This window comes from Microtus pennsylvanicus, chromosome 4, assembly GCF_037038515.1.
Source record: "Microtus pennsylvanicus isolate mMicPen1 chromosome 4, mMicPen1.hap1, whole genome shotgun sequence".
In the NCBI taxonomy this organism is placed as follows: domain Eukaryota; kingdom Metazoa; phylum Chordata; class Mammalia; order Rodentia; family Cricetidae; genus Microtus; species Microtus pennsylvanicus.
In genome coordinates, this window is record NC_134582.1 from 102,786,982 (window position 1) to 102,804,668 (window position 17,687).

Genomic DNA, 17,687 nt, shown 5'->3' on the forward strand with positions numbered 1-17,687 from the left:
AATGACTACTCCTGACAATGAACATGGCTTCTGAATATCAAGTTTCTCTTATTTCTTCCTATGACAGAAGCTCCTTTATAGAAACAGAGAGACAAATGAACTAATAAAATAAAAGGACATCATTTGTGGTAAAGGCAAATGCTAGTTTCATTGGAAGAGAAGAGGAAGGCCCCATTTCTTTCCAGAGCTCTATGTAACTGCTTGTATGTAAGAAAGTACTAATGTTTTGAGTTTGTGAAATTGAAGCGTAAAAATCTCTGCTGGGACATACTTGAATTTTCTGTTTTTTTCAGAACTCCCCTTTAATCCATTTACTCACCTAACAATGCACCGTTGTTGTGCAAGCCTGTTTGGTTTTTACTGCAGAACCCAAGGATTCTTTATGTCCTTACTGGAAATGAACTCCGACAAATGTCTAAATAGCTGAGCCATTTTAGATTGAGCAGAAGACATGTCGGCGCATGGATATGTGACAAAGAACCAGTCCAGTAGTGACCTAAGGGGACAAGATCCTTTTGTCTTCTCTTCCTGAAGCTTCAAGCAAGTTCCATATGTGCAGTTAGCATGACTGTTAAAAGATATGGCGATAAGCATATTCTTCGGAATGAGCTCTTAGGAAATGCTAGATTTTTTTTCATTTTCCTTATTTAAATGTTTTTTTTTTCATTCTATATACCAACCCCATTTCCCCCTCCCTCCCTTTCTCCCGCCCCTCATCTCCCCCCATCCCAAACCCCATCCACTCTTTAGAGGGGCAAAGCCTCCCTTGGGGCATCAACAAAGTCTGGAATACCAAGTTAAGGCAGGACCAGGCTCCTCCCCACTTCATCAAGATTGAGCAAGGTATCCCACCATAGGAAATGGGCTTTAAAAATGTCAGCTCATGCAAGTAGGATAAGTCCTGGTCCCACTGCCAGGGGGGCGACAAACAGATCATGCCACACTACTGTCCCCCTGTACAGAGGGCCTAGTTCAGTCCCATACCGGCTCCCTAGCTGTCAGTCCAGAGTCAGTGAGCTCCTATTAACACAGGTCAGCTGTCTCTGGTTTTCCCTATCATGGCCTTGACCCATTTGCTCATATGATCCCTCCTACCTCTCTTCAACTGAACTCTATGAGCTCAGCCCACTGCTTGGCTGTGGATTACTGCATCTGCTTCCATCAGTTACTGGATGAACTTTCTATGACATGACGATAGTTAAGGTAGTCGATAGTCACTAATCTGATTATAGGGGCAGACCAGTTCACACACCCTCTCCACTGTTGGAATTCTTAGCTGGGCTCATCCCTGTCGATTCCTGAGACTTCCTTAGCACCAGGTTTCCCCACTAGCCCCAAAGCGCTCTATCAAGATGCCTCTTTCATTGCTCTCTCTCTCTCTCTCTCTCTCTCTCTCTCTCTCTCTCTCTCTCTCTCTCTCTCTCTTCTCCCCCAACTCAGCTATCTGGATCCCTCCTTTTCCCATCTCTATTCCCTCCCTTCTTCCCTCCCACAACTCAGGAGACCTCAACTATTTTCCATTCCTGAGGCCCTCCATAAGTACCCTTGATAAGGTCCTCCTTTTTACCTAGTTTCTCTGGGGTTGTGAATTGTAGCCTGGTTTTTCTTTTCTTTGTGTCTAGTAGCCACTTATAAGTGAGTACATACTGCATTTGTCTTTCTGAGTCTGGGAACCTCACTCAGCATAATTTTTTTTTCTAGTACCATCTATTTGCCTACAAATTTCAGGTTTGAAGTTAGCAATTTTTCTGGAAGCAATATGTGAGCAAAATATTTTTTTCCTAATTTATGTGACAGACAAGCTGACATGACACCAGCCTCAGCTTTTTTTTTTTTAATTTGTAAAATAGACGTCTATATTATCATGGCTTCTTCACATGAGGAGAATTAGGATTGCTTTGTAAAGGTAGATTTGTATCCCCTTAATCTTTCCAAGATGTAGAGATTTCTACTTCTTTGTCTTCACAGGAACTCAAGAGACATCTGAATATGGAGAAGAAAAAGGAAAGAAAGGGGAAAAGTTATTCTTTCTTTGATCGATTTAAAAACATTTTTTTTAACAATTTCCAACAGGTAGACAATTCATTGCAACAACATTCAGCTCTCATTTCCACCTCCAACTGCCCCCATCGGAGGCTTCTCAACATGAATTCCTTATCAAAGTTCTTTTTTTTAAAAAAAGGAATTAATTTATTATTTGTATTTGTGGTTTTTTGTGTGTTTGTGCGTGCCTCAATTTATGTGACTGATATATGTCTTGGAGACCAGAGGGAAACCAATCCCTTGAAGATGTCGTTACAGGAGACTGTGAGGTCCCGGATGTGGATGCTGGGAACCTAATCTAGGTTCTCCACAACAGCAGTAAACACTCTACCTCATCCTCAAAGAGTTCTTAATTAGGGGGGAACGCTACAGCCTGAAGATATGATGGGATGTAAAATTAGAGGAGTCAGGATGAAAAAGATGACTAGTCAATTCATGAATGAGAAATAGCCAGAATTGACTGAGGAGGAGAGCTGGGACAGGAATTGGGAAAACCTGGGACTCTTGCTCAACCAAGCCAGGAGGTTCAGTATATAGATGGGTTAAAAAGACATTTTAGTGGAAGTTCAGTTTGGATGATTATAAATAAGAGGGTGGTGTCAATGAGACATGTTTGTTATCTGGGCCACAAACTATAGTGGAAAGAGAATAATAGCTGGTCAGGGAGCTGTCTTGCAGGTAGGTAGACAGTGGTTGTTTTAGCTCTAAAGAGTCAGGAGCATTTCAAAGAGAGAAAAAGCTCCATGTTTTATCAAAATGCTGGTCTCTGCTTGCTCCCTCGGCAAGCTGCCTCACGTGACTTTTAGTGTCGATGCAAGCTGATGAGCTGGAGTTCACACTTCCGCCTTAATGCTGCCAAATAAAATGACCCAGGAGCACACTTGAGCTTTTTTTGGTAATGTCTTTGGTTATTTATTGGTACTTATATCTTCGGTAACCCAATATCATTACATTAGTCTTTGAATATAAATGTAGTGCTGTATCAGAGGAGACACGATACTGAGTAGATATATTCAGGTCTGTGAAACATCAATATGATAAGCTTCATTTTTTCCAAAGGAGATAATTGTGTGTCTAATACTGTCTTCCTAAAATGGCAAATATCAATTCTTTATGTAACATATTTTTTGAACGAGAATAAAGACAAATGCGTAGATAGTGGATATTGTGTGGTATGAAAATGAGGGTAGTAAATACCCATTATACTTTCTACCAGAAATTTGACATTCATTGTAAATGGAGCAACATTATTATAAATTATTATTTAGATGAAATGAAATGTGTGAACTAAATGAGTTATATTTTACAAAGTGGGACCTCTTTGCCTGTGGTGTATCTATAATAGTGTTTTATTAGGTGATTCCTGATGGGAGGAACATATAAATGGTAATGCCATGCTCTGAAGTGATGTAAATTTCAGAAGAATACAGGAAATGGGAGTTTTGATTTGGCTGAATACATTAAATTGTTTGGTTTTATATTTGATATTGATTCATGAACAGACTTTATAACAGAGATGCAAATACTAAAAGGGAGTTCATTCAGCAACAATGTGAAATCCATCTTAAATATTTAATAACTTAATTAAATTTATTTGTGATGTAATTTTCTTTGCCAGCTAGAAATTGACAAGGCTCTCATCTCTTAAAATGTTTGTGGGCAGTATCTCATTGGATTCAATTCTTCTCTATTTTTATAAACAGTGATGCATTTTTTCACATCTGCTCAAATTGTCAAGAAACAATATGAAGTAATCATGATTCATTAAAATAAATTCAGTGATTGCATACTAATTTGGTCAAATATTGGTATTTTATCCATGAATATTTAAAGGACTCTGATTTGCTTCACTCTAGATTTCTCTCTATTGGGGTCGTCTGGCTATGCAATGCAGTTGTTTCTTTGGCCAGCTGCCAATGATTGCACTGGACCTTGAGACAAGAATGGGAGCAGAGATGGTGGTGATTAGGCCATCGGTAAGGAAGAATGATGATCCACCATCAAAAGAGTGTTCACTGTAAAGGGTTTATGGGGATCAGAGAACCCTCAGGCTTCTACCTCAGAATTTTATAGGAATTCTCAATGAACTAGTTACAGAAATCGCATAGAAAGAAGAGAGAGGCTTGCCCAAATGACTTATCATGGTGATTAATAGTCATGTTCTCACATATGGAATGATATAAGGTTCTGTGCCTGTGTAGATCAGTATAATGTGATGGTTTTTAGAAGATAAACAAGACAGGGCTGGAGAAATAGAGTGTATGTTGCAATTATCAAACAAAAAACAGTAGATTATGGGTAGCAGAAAACACAAGCTTTCTGACTTCCTAGTAACTGTCTTAATGCCTAAAAAACAGTAAACAGTAGTAAATTTTACCTTGAAATTTGCTTCTAAAGGAAAAGAGAAACAAAACATGTGGATAAGTGTTTATTTTTGCTAGATAACCACATTTAATCAGTGTAAATCATACCCCTTTGGTGAAGCTTATCAAGATTTTATACTACATGCTGGTCATTTCAAATTCCTTAATTTTGCCTGTTGTAGTAGTACATGCATTTAATCTCAGCACTCAGAAGTCAGAAGAAGGCAGGTGTCTACGAAATCAAGGATAACCTGGTCTATGTAGTGAGTTCTAGGCCAGCCATGGCTACATAGTACATCTCTGTCTCAAAAAATTGCTTAACAGCTATAATTAAGCAAGAAAACATACCCATTTAATAACTACATGAAGTCCATATCAGTCATACACACAAGAGAGAAATATTTCCATTTACTCCACAGAATTTTACCACATAGCACTGGGCTGGAGCATATGTGCTTCTGTTGTTATGTATGTATGTATGGACATACAGATTCTTACTCCGTATAGCAACAAATGGTGACGCCCAACACGCTATGATGAGTCTTGGTCATTCCCTACTTCTCTAATTCTGACATTCCTGCTTTCTAAACTGTTGTTCCCCGTGTCATGAGCTACCAGGCTCCTTCAGTCATTTGATTCTCTTCTGTCCTATATCTTTGGCATCCTGCTTCTTGCTACTCAAAGGGGAACAGAGGGCACAGAAATTGTATTACTTTGTAAACTTCTTTGACTTACAGTGATTCGATTTTTAAAATATGAAATTGCTAGTCATCCAGATGATACTGTTGGGATAATCTATCTGTACTGTAAAATTGTTTCTTGGCATGGTGATGGATAAGCTACTGGCCAAAAATAAAATTTTACTCATTGTCAAGTAAGTGGACTACAGAGGACTAGGCTTAAGAAAAATGTTGTCGTGTTAGGTAAAAGTAAATATTTTATTTGCCTTTCTAATATAATTGTTAATGCCATTTTAAATTTTACATGATTGAAACAAATTAACAATAGGCTTTTAGATGCATCTAATAGTAACAAATTACAGAATGGTAATTATATTGAACCTTTCAACAATGCTATGAGCAATCTTTATTATAACAATTAGGTTCTGAAATTAATGTATATTCTTGGTATGAGAAATCCGTCTGTATATGTGCTGCTTTTATTGGTTAATGAATTTTTAAAAAACTGCTTTGGACCTATAGCAGGGCAAAACAGAGGTAGGATGGAAAAATGAACTAAATGCTAGGAAAAAGAAGGCAGAGTCGTGAGATGCCATGTAACTGCCAGAGGAGAAAGAAGTGAGCTGACAGCAAGGACCTTGCCAGTAGGCCACAAGCCTCATGGTAAAATATAAAGTAATAAAAATGGGTTAATTTTAGAAGAGAGGGAGTGAGGTAGGGAGGGGGAAAGGAAGGAAGGAAGGCAGGCAGGGGGCAAATCTGTGGAACACAGAGGAACTTAAAGATAACCATATACCAAGTTCAGGTCTATAAAATGGCTTCATGAAGGCCTAGGAGGAAAACAATTTGACATAATAGTAAAGATTTTGATGGACACCTAGCCATCATTATCTAGAATTAAACAGCAACACATGCTTTGTTGATTGCATTTGCTGAAGCAAAACCACCCTGCTCATTTACATCTTTCAATTTAAATTTAAACTTCAGTCTTCTCTTAGTTATGTCATGACTAAAGTGGGCCAAGTGGCTAGAAAGAAACATAAAATTCAACCAATATCCAAAGCATCTCATTCCCCACCCCCTCTTCCATGGGTATCTTTATCCATTTCTTAAATATTAGTCCCTGCCTGGATCCTACACTACCTCTTCATAAGTAAATACATGTTATAGTACTTTATCTGGGGACATGTGAACTATTGTCTCCTTACAGCAGGCACATTACTTACAACAGACCAAAGAAATTATTCCATATATATGTGAAAATATATATCATTGGTGAACTAATTGCTTCATAGGCTCTGCTTCCTGATGCACACCTAAGAGAGGGTTTACTTACTGCCACATAGATATCTCCAAACAACTGTACTACCAGAAGGTCTCACCATATCAAGGGTGACAACCTCCCAAAAGCTACATAGATGAGCTGATTCAAGTAGTCTTTCACTCTGGACTCTAGAGCCTCCCAGACCATGTGAAGCCATAGTGGTGTTTTGTGTTTCTGGGTTAAGGAAGAAGGAAGTAATAGCTGGAGTCTTAGGTCATAGGTCTGATAGCCCTCTCTACCACTCCAATGACAGAATGTAAACATGTGAACAGACTGCTCTTGTTGGGGTCTCTTGCAGGTAATCACAGCTGCTCCGATTTCAAGAGAGTACTAATGGTCTTGTCAAAGACAGTGTTCTCTAAGCCACGTGCTATGAGGAAAGGTTAATTACAAAGGCTCAGAAGAGGATCCTACTGCACGCACTGGCTTTGTGGGAGCCTAGGCAGTTTGGATGCTCAACCTACTAGACCTGGATGGAGGTGGGGGTTCCTTGGACTTCCCACAGGACAGGGAACCCTGATTGCTTTTCGGGCTGGGGGGGAGACTTAATTGGGGGAGGGGGAGGGAAATGGGAGGCGGTGGCGGGGAAGAGACAGAAATCTTTAATAAATAAATAAATTTAAAAAAAAAGATGGAGAAAACAGTGCATTACCACAATTTGCATAAGGCAAAACTAAGCTCCAATCCTGCAAGTTATCCAAAGCTCAACATCTGGTATTCATTTATAAATTGTTTTGGTTTTCTCAAGAGACTTGGATCTCTTCTTTGTTCTTATACCCAGCACCATATACATGGCCTGCATTCTAAAAAAAAAAAAAAAAAAAAAAAAAGAAGAGGAAAGCTGGATGGGCATTCCTTACTCTTATGGAAAACGCTGAGTCCAGTCCTATTCTGAAGTTTTTCTCTTCATCTGAGCTCTTTCTGATTGTTCTGGTGTGAGCTGGGCTTTGAGGACCTTCCATTCTGAAAATGGGCGTGATTGCCCACACCACTTTACATTTAGGAAAACTTCAAGTTCTTAATCTATAAAGCACCAATAAATACAGTGCTTCCCCCTCCCCAGGGAGGTTTGATGAATGATGAAAAATCACTTCAGAGACAGGCCAGAGCAAAGTCCGTGTTTAAGCTCACTCGCTTTCTCATACGGAAACACTACAAGTTTCCATTTTGTAAGGTTTTAACAAGAGCGCATCCTCAATAAAACTGAGGGCCCAGCTGCGTGCTAAAGAATCTCACCTTTCCCATAGAAAGCTGCCTTTGCCTTTGTCTCTTGAGAGGTCTGTCCTCCGGAGTTCAATCTGATAAAGGTAGCTTAGTCACGTAGAGGTGTCTTTATGTCAGCCAGACAGTAACACAGTGATCTAGAGCAAAGGGCTCCAGGAAGGTAGTGTCAGCTGAACCTCTGCAATGGCCGAAGATCTTCTTGTGCAGTGATTTGTAAGATGAGACCCTGGCAAAAAAACAAGTTCCTGAGCACTGAGACTCTGGTAGTCCCCCTGCTTGGAAATGCTATGTGTATATTGTCACACATTAATGATAGAAAATCAACAGTGTTTGTCATAAGAAAGAATAAAGAATCTCTGTGTTTGGTGCTTTGTCAAACTCTTTCTCCCTGACTTCCTGGTTGATTTCGACTGCCATGTTCCAGATGACATAAAGACTAATGAGGAATATGATTCCAGTAAGGCTTATGATTTTTTTTATAGCTAAAGATAAAATCCGAAGTGATCTTGAGGAACTCCAATACTTTGGTTGGTATAAATAATTTTGGTTGGGGAGCTTCTCTAATGCCTTGTAAACATTTCTTTTAATATTTTCTCCATGGTTTTATGTTGGTCATGTTGGATTTTGTGATAGTTTTTCTTGTAGTTCAACAATATCCCATAATTCCCCAAACGGACATATTTAACATAATTAATAACCAAGAAAGACGTTAGAGAAGTTCATTCATTGCAGAGAGTCTGCCGAAGAGGTATAATCTCAGGAAAGCTAGGCCAATGACCTTGGCCCCTCTCACAGCTTTTTGCTTACATGACTAAGTGGGGGAAAAGTTTGTCCCCTTTCTTTATTACCTATAGAAACAAACATGGCACAGATTACAAAGGTATGAAGTTCTTAATTAAGTAAACATATGGGGAGATGTAGTCAGTGAAACTATGGATTTACTAATTCTGTGGCAAGCACTTTTTAATAGAATAGCTGTAATTACAAAGTTGCCCTCACCCACTTGCATTTGGTAGGCAGTCTACCTTAGGGCATGTCTCACCTTGGGTACTCTGTGGTGCTCACTTATTAGAATAAATATTACTCTAGATTTTGTGTGGAAGTTATATTTCTTTGTAAATTTGATTAGCATTTAAATTGGCAGAATTTAAGCAAAGAGGATTGCTATGACGTGTACAGACCTCATCTAATGTCAGCTCATGCAAGTAGGATAAGTCCTGGTCCCACTGCCAGGGGGGCGACAAACAGATCATGCCACACTACTGTCCCCCTGTACAGAGGGCCTAGTTCAGTCCCATACCGGCTCCCTAGCTGTCAGTCCAGAGTCAGTGAGCTCCTATTAACACAGGTCAGCTGTCTCTGGTTTTCCCTATCATGGCCTTGACCCATTTGCTCATATGATCCCTCCTACCTCTCTTCAACTGAACTCTATGAGCTCAGCCCACTGCTTGGCTGTGGATTACTGCATCTGCTTCCATCAGTTACTGGATGAACTTTCTATGACATGACGATAGTTAAGGTAGTCGATAGTCACTAATCTGATTATAGGGGCAGACCAGTTCACACACCCTCTCCACTGTTGGAATTCTTAGCTGGGCTCATCCCTGTCGATTCCTGAGACTTCCTTAGCACCAGGTTTCCCCACTAGCCCCAAAGCGCTCTATCAAGATGCCTCTTTCATTGCTCTCTCTCTCTCTCTCTCTCTCTCTCTCTCTCTCTCTCTCTCTCTCTCTCTCTCTCTCTCTCTCTCTCTCTTCTCCCCCAACTCAGCTATCTGGATCCCTCCTTTTCCCATCTCTATTCCCTCCCTTCTTCCCTCCCACAACTCAGGAGACCTCAACTATTTTCCATTCCTGAGGCCCTCCATAAGTACCCTTGATAAGGTCCTCCTTTTTACCTAGTTTCTCTGGGGTTGTGAATTGTAGCCTGGTTTTTCTTTTCTTTGTGTCTAGTAGCCACTTATAAGTGAGTACATACTGCATTTGTCTTTCTGAGTCTGGGAACCTCACTCAGCATAATTTTTTTTTCTAGTACCATCTATTTGCCTACAAATTTCAGGTTTGAAGTTAGCAATTTTTCTGGAAGCAATATGTGAGCAAAATATTTTTTTCCTAATTTATGTGACAGACAAGCTGACATGACACCAGCCTCAGCTTTTTTTTTTTTAATTTGTAAAATAGACGTCTATATTATCATGGCTTCTTCACATGAGGAGAATTAGGATTGCTTTGTAAAGGTAGATTTGTATCCCCTTAATCTTTCCAAGATGTAGAGATTTCTACTTCTTTGTCTTCACAGGAACTCAAGAGACATCTGAATATGGAGAAGAAAAAGGAAAGAAAGGGGAAAAGTTATTCTTTCTTTGATCGATTTAAAAACATTTTTTTTAACAATTTCCAACAGGTAGACAATTCATTGCAACAACATTCAGCTCTCATTTCCACCTCCAACTGCCCCCATCGGAGGCTTCTCAACATGAATTCCTTATCAAAGTTCTTTTTTTAAAAAAAAGGAATTAATTTATTATTTGTATTTGTGGTTTTTTGTGTGTTTGTGCGTGCCTCAATTTATGTGACTGATATATGTCTTGGAGACCAGAGGGAAACCAATCCCTTGAAGATGTCGTTACAGGAGACTGTGAGGTCCCGGATGTGGATGCTGGGAACCTAATCTAGGTTCTCCACAACAGCAGTAAACACTCTACCTCATCCTCAAAGAGTTCTTAATTAGGGGGGAACGCTACAGCCTGAAGATATGATGGGATGTAAAATTAGAGGAGTCAGGATGAAAAAGATGACTAGTCAATTCATGAATGAGAAATAGCCAGAATTGACTGAGGAGGAGAGCTGGGACAGGAATTGGGAAAACCTGGGACTCTTGCTCAACCAAGCCAGGAGGTTCAGTATATAGATGGGTTAAAAAGACATTTTAGTGGAAGTTCAGTTTGGATGATTATAAATAAGAGGGTGGTGTCAATGAGACATGTTTGTTATCTGGGCCACAAACTATAGTGGAAAGAGAATAATAGCTGGTCAGGGAGCTGTCTTGCAGGTAGGTAGACAGTGGTTGTTTTAGCTCTAAAGAGTCAGGAGCATTTCAAAGAGAGAAAAAGCTCCATGTTTTATCAAAATGCTGGTCTCTGCTTGCTCCCTCGGCAAGCTGCCTCACGTGACTTTTAGTGTCGATGCAAGCTGATGAGCTGGAGTTCACACTTCCGCCTTAATGCTGCCAAATAAAATGACCCAGGAGCACACTTGAGCTTTTTTTGGTAATGTCTTTGGTTATTTATTGGTACTTATATCTTCGGTAACCCAATATCATTACATTAGTCTTTGAATATAAATGTAGTGCTGTATCAGAGGAGACACGATACTGAGTAGATATATTCAGGTCTGTGAAACATCAATATGATAAGCTTCATTTTTTCCAAAGGAGATAATTGTGTGTCTAATACTGTCTTCCTAAAATGGCAAATATCAATTCTTTATGTAACATATTTTTTGAACGAGAATAAAGACAAATGCGTAGATAGTGGATATTGTGTGGTATGAAAATGAGGGTAGTAAATACCCATTATACTTTCTACCAGAAATTTGACATTCATTGTAAATGGAGCAACATTATTATAAATTATTATTTAGATGAAATGAAATGTGTGAACTAAATGAGTTATATTTTACAAAGTGGGACCTCTTTGCCTGTGGTGTATCTATAATAGTGTTTTATTAGGTGATTCCTGATGGGAGGAACATATAAATGGTAATGCCATGCTCTGAAGTGATGTAAATTTCAGAAGAATACAGGAAATGGGAGTTTTGATTTGGCTGAATACATTAAATTGTTTGGTTTTATATTTGATATTGATTCATGAACAGACTTTATAACAGAGATGCAAATACTAAAAGGGAGTTCATTCAGCAACAATGTGAAATCCATCTTAAATATTTAATAACTTAATTAAATTTATTTGTGATGTAATTTTCTTTGCCAGCTAGAAATTGACAAGGCTCTCATCTCTTAAAATGTTTGTGGGCAGTATCTCATTGGATTCAATTCTTCTCTATTTTTATAAACAGTGATGCATTTTTTCACATCTGCTCAAATTGTCAAGAAACAATATGAAGTAATCATGATTCATTAAAATAAATTCAGTGATTGCATACTAATTTGGTCAAATATTGGTATTTTATCCATGAATATTTAAAGGACTCTGATTTGCTTCACTCTAGATTTCTCTCTATTGGGGTCGTCTGGCTATGCAATGCAGTTGTTTCTTTGGCCAGCTGCCAATGATTGCACTGGACCTTGAGACAAGAATGGGAGCAGAGATGGTGGTGATTAGGCCATCGGTAAGGAAGAATGATGATCCACCATCAAAAGAGTGTTCACTGTAAAGGGTTTATGGGGATCAGAGAACCCTCAGGCTTCTACCTCAGAATTTTATAGGAATTCTCAATGAACTAGTTACAGAAATCGCATAGAAAGAAGAGAGAGGCTTGCCCAAATGACTTATCATGGTGATTAATAGTCATGTTCTCACATATGGAATGATATAAGGTTCTGTGCCTGTGTAGATCAGTATAATGTGATGGTTTTTAGAAGATAAACAAGACAGGGCTGGAGAAATAGAGTGTATGTTGCAATTATCAAACAAAAAACAGTAGATTATGGGTAGCAGAAAACACAAGCTTTCTGACTTCCTAGTAACTGTCTTAATGCCTAAAAAACAGTAAACAGTAGTAAATTTTACCTTGAAATTTGCTTCTAAAGGAAAAGAGAAACAAAACATGTGGATAAGTGTTTATTTTTGCTAGATAACCACATTTAATCAGTGTAAATCATACCCCTTTGGTGAAGCTTATCAAGATTTTATACTACATGCTGGTCATTTCAAATTCCTTAATTTTGCCTGTTGTAGTAGTACATGCATTTAATCTCAGCACTCAGAAGTCAGAAGAAGGCAGGTGTCTACGAAATCAAGGATAACCTGGTCTATGTAGTGAGTTCTAGGCCAGCCATGGCTACATAGTACATCTCTGTCTCAAAAAATTGCTTAACAGCTATAATTAAGCAAGAAAACATACCCATTTAATAACTACATGAAGTCCATATCAGTCATACACACAAGAGAGAAATATTTCCATTTACTCCACAGAATTTTACCACATAGCACTGGGCTGGAGCATATGTGCTTCTGTTGTTATGTATGTATGTATGGACATACAGATTCTTACTCCGTATAGCAACAAATGGTGACGCCCAACACGCTATGATGAGTCTTGGTCATTCCCTACTTCTCTAATTCTGACATTCCTGCTTTCTAAACTGTTGTTCCCCGTGTCATGAGCTACCAGGCTCCTTCAGTCATTTGATTCTCTTCTGTCCTATATCTTTGGCATCCTGCTTCTTGCTACTCAAAGGGGAACAGAGGGCACAGAAATTGTATTACTTTGTAAACTTCTTTGACTTACAGTGATTCGATTTTTAAAATATGAAATTGCTAGTCATCCAGATGATACTGTTGGGATAATCTATCTGTACTGTAAAATTGTTTCTTGGCATGGTGATGGATAAGCTACTGGCCAAAAATAAAATTTTACTCATTGTCAAGTAAGTGGACTACAGAGGACTAGGCTTAAGAAAAATGTTGTCGTGTTAGGTAAAAGTAAATATTTTATTTGCCTTTCTAATATAATTGTTAATGCCATTTTAAATTTTACATGATTGAAACAAATTAACAATAGGCTTTTAGATGCATCTAATAGTAACAAATTACAGAATGGTAATTATATTGAACCTTTCAACAATGCTATGAGCAATCTTTATTATAACAATTAGGTTCTGAAATTAATGTATATTCTTGGTATGAGAAATCCGTCTGTATATGTGCTGCTTTTATTGGTTAATGAATTTTTAAAAAACTGCTTTGGACCTATAGCAGGGCAAAACAGAGGTAGGATGGAAAAATGAACTAAATGCTAGGAAAAAGAAGGCAGAGTCGTGAGATGCCATGTAACTGCCAGAGGAGAAAGAAGTGAGCTGACAGCAAGGACCTTGCCAGTAGGCCACAAGCCTCATGGTAAAATATAAAGTAATAAAAATGGGTTAATTTTAGAAGAGAGGGAGTGAGGTAGGGAGGGGGAAAGGAAGGAAGGAAGGCAGGCAGGGGGCAAATCTGTGGAACACAGAGGAACTTAAAGATAACCATATACCAAGTTCAGGTCTATAAAATGGCTTCATGAAGGCCTAGGAGGAAAACAATTTGACATAATAGTAAAGATTTTGATGGACACCTAGCCATCATTATCTAGAATTAAACAGCAACACATGCTTTGTTGATTGCATTTGCTGAAGCAAAACCACCCTGCTCATTTACATCTTTCAATTTAAATTTAAACTTCAGTCTTCTCTTAGTTATGTCATGACTAAAGTGGGCCAAGTGGCTAGAAAGAAACATAAAATTCAACCAATATCCAAAGCATCTCATTCCCCACCCCCTCTTCCATGGGTATCTTTATCCATTTCTTAAATATTAGTCCCTGCCTGGATCCTACACTACCTCTTCATAAGTAAATACATGTTATAGTACTTTATCTGGGGACATGTGAACTATTGTCTCCTTACAGCAGGCACATTACTTACAACAGACCAAAGAAATTATTCCATATATATGTGAAAATATATATCATTGGTGAACTAATTGCTTCATAGGCTCTGCTTCCTGATGCACACCTAAGAGAGGGTTTACTTACTGCCACATAGATATCTCCAAACAACTGTACTACCAGAAGGTCTCACCATATCAAGGGTGACAACCTCCCAAAAGCTACATAGATGAGCTGATTCAAGTAGTCTTTCACTCTGGACTCTAGAGCCTCCCAGACCATGTGAAGCCATAGTGGTGTTTTGTGTTTCTGGGTTAAGGAAGAAGGAAGTAATAGCTGGAGTCTTAGGTCATAGGTCTGATAGCCCTCTCTACCACTCCAATGACAGAATGTAAACATGTGAACAGACTGCTCTTGTTGGGGTCTCTTGCAGGTAATCACAGCTGCTCCGATTTCAAGAGAGTACTAATGGTCTTGTCAAAGACAGTGTTCTCTAAGCCACGTGCTATGAGGAAAGGTTAATTACAAAGGCTCAGAAGAGGATCCTACTGCACGCACTGGCTTTGTGGGAGCCTAGGCAGTTTGGATGCTCAACCTACTAGACCTGGATGGAGGTGGGGGTTCCTTGGACTTCCCACAGGACAGGGAACCCTGATTGCTTTTCGGGCTGGGGGGGAGACTTAATTGGGGGAGGGGGAGGGAAATGGGAGGCGGTGGCGGGGAAGAGACAGAAATCTTTAATAAATAAATAAATTTAAAAAAAAAGATGGAGAAAACAGTGCATTACCACAATTTGCATAAGGCAAAACTAAGCTCCAATCCTGCAAGTTATCCAAAGCTCAACATCTGGTATTCATTTATAAATTGTTTTGGTTTTCTCAAGAGACTTGGATCTCTTCTTTGTTCTTATACCCAGCACCATATACATGGCCTGCATTCTAAAAAAAAAAAAAAAAAAAAAAAAAGAAGAGGAAAGCTGGATGGGCATTCCTTACTCTTATGGAAAACGCTGAGTCCAGTCCTATTCTGAAGTTTTTCTCTTCATCTGAGCTCTTTCTGATTGTTCTGGTGTGAGCTGGGCTTTGAGGACCTTCCATTCTGAAAATGGGCGTGATTGCCCACACCACTTTACATTTAGGAAAACTTCAAGTTCTTAATCTATAAAGCACCAATAAATACAGTGCTTCCCCCTCCCCAGGGAGGTTTGATGAATGATGAAAAATCACTTCAGAGACAGGCCAGAGCAAAGTCCGTGTTTAAGCTCACTCGCTTTCTCATACGGAAACACTACAAGTTTCCATTTTGTAAGGTTTTAACAAGAGCGCATCCTCAATAAAACTGAGGGCCCAGCTGCGTGCTAAAGAATCTCACCTTTCCCATAGAAAGCTGCCTTTGCCTTTGTCTCTTGAGAGGTCTGTCCTCCGGAGTTCAATCTGATAAAGGTAGCTTAGTCACGTAGAGGTGTCTTTATGTCAGCCAGACAGTAACACAGTGATCTAGAGCAAAGGGCTCCAGGAAGGTAGTGTCAGCTGAACCTCTGCAATGGCCGAAGATCTTCTTGTGCAGTGATTTGTAAGATGAGACCCTGGCAAAAAAACAAGTTCCTGAGCACTGAGACTCTGGTAGTCCCCCTGCTTGGAAATGCTATGTGTATATTGTCACACATTAATGATAGAAAATCAACAGTGTTTGTCATAAGAAAGAATAAAGAATCTCTGTGTTTGGTGCTTTGTCAAACTCTTTCTCCCTGACTTCCTGGTTGATTTCGACTGCCATGTTCCAGATGACATAAAGACTAATGAGGAATATGATTCCAGTAAGGCTTATGATTTTTTTTATAGCTAAAGATAAAATCCGAAGTGATCTTGAGGAACTCCAATACTTTGGTTGGTATAAATAATTTTGGTTGGGGAGCTTCTCTAATGCCTTGTAAACATTTCTTTTAATATTTTCTCCATGGTTTTATGTTGGTCATGTTGGATTTTGTGATAGTTTTTCTTGTAGTTCAACAATATCCCATAATTCCCCAAACGGACATATTTAACATAATTAATAACCAAGAAAGACGTTAGAGAAGTTCATTCATTGCAGAGAGTCTGCCGAAGAGGTATAATCTCAGGAAAGCTAGGCCAATGACCTTGGCCCCTCTCACAGCTTTTTGCTTACATGACTAAGTGGGGGAAAAGTTTGTCCCCTTTCTTTATTACCTATAGAAACAAACATGGCACAGATTACAAAGGTATGAAGTTCTTAATTAAGTAAACATATGGGGAGATGTAGTCAGTGAAACTATGGATTTACTAATTCTGTGGCAAGCACTTTTTAATAGAATAGCTGTAATTACAAAGTTGCCCTCACCCACTTGCATTTGGTAGGCAGTCTACCTTAGGGCATGTCTCACCTTGGGTACTCTGTGGTGCTCACTTATTAGAATAAATATTACTCTAGATTTTGTGTGGAAGTTATATTTCTTTGTAAATTTGATTAGCATTTAAATTGGCAGAATTTAAGCAAAGAGGATTGCTATGACGTGTACAGACCTCATCTAATCAGTTAAAGCCCTTGAAAACCAAACAGCCTGACTAAATTAAAAGCAATCTACTTCAAAGGAACACTGTGCAAACTCTGCCTGGTTCTTCAGCTTGTAGTCTTTGAATTGATTGAAATAGTACCTTCTACCTGAATTTTCATCCTGTTCTCTAAACCATGTGAACTTATTACATTAATACAAAATTCTTACTTTCTATGTATCTATGGGATATCTGTATCTGTCTTTACTCCTGTATGTATGTTGTCTATATATCGCTACATCATCTGTGTATATCCATCTACACCCAATTGCTCTGCTTCACTTGATAAATTATACATAGTTCTGTTAGTCTATAACTATAAATCCAAGGGTGCCATAGTGTGAGCTGTACCTGGCATTTTGGAACAGAAAAAGGAAACAGTCTTCCATGTGATGATTATGCATGGACTAGTTTTCGGTTCTTAATGTCTCTTACTGAGACCTTTTAGTTGATGCTTTCATTACTATTGCATGAAAGGATGTAACTTAAAGGAGGATGTTATTTTGGCTATCTGGAGGGATATAGTCCACCATAGTGTAAAAGGAACGGTGGTGAGAGGAAGACATGGCCACAGCAATAGCAACATATCTAGGTAGCTCATGGAAAAAAAGATAAGCTTCAAAGCATGTCTGCCCAAAAATCACTTCTAGCTAAGCCCTACATTCCAAAAGTTTCACAAAATCCAGAAGGGGTGTCTCAAACTGGTGACCAAGCATTGAAACGCCTGAGTCTATGGAGAAAATTTCACGTGCAAACTGTGATACCATAAATGTCCTAAGCACACAGAGATTGCTTCCTTCACTCCTCATGGGGACAGTGAACAATAGCTGCACTGAATCCCATGTTAAAGATGAGGAAATTTACCAGGAGGTGAAGGC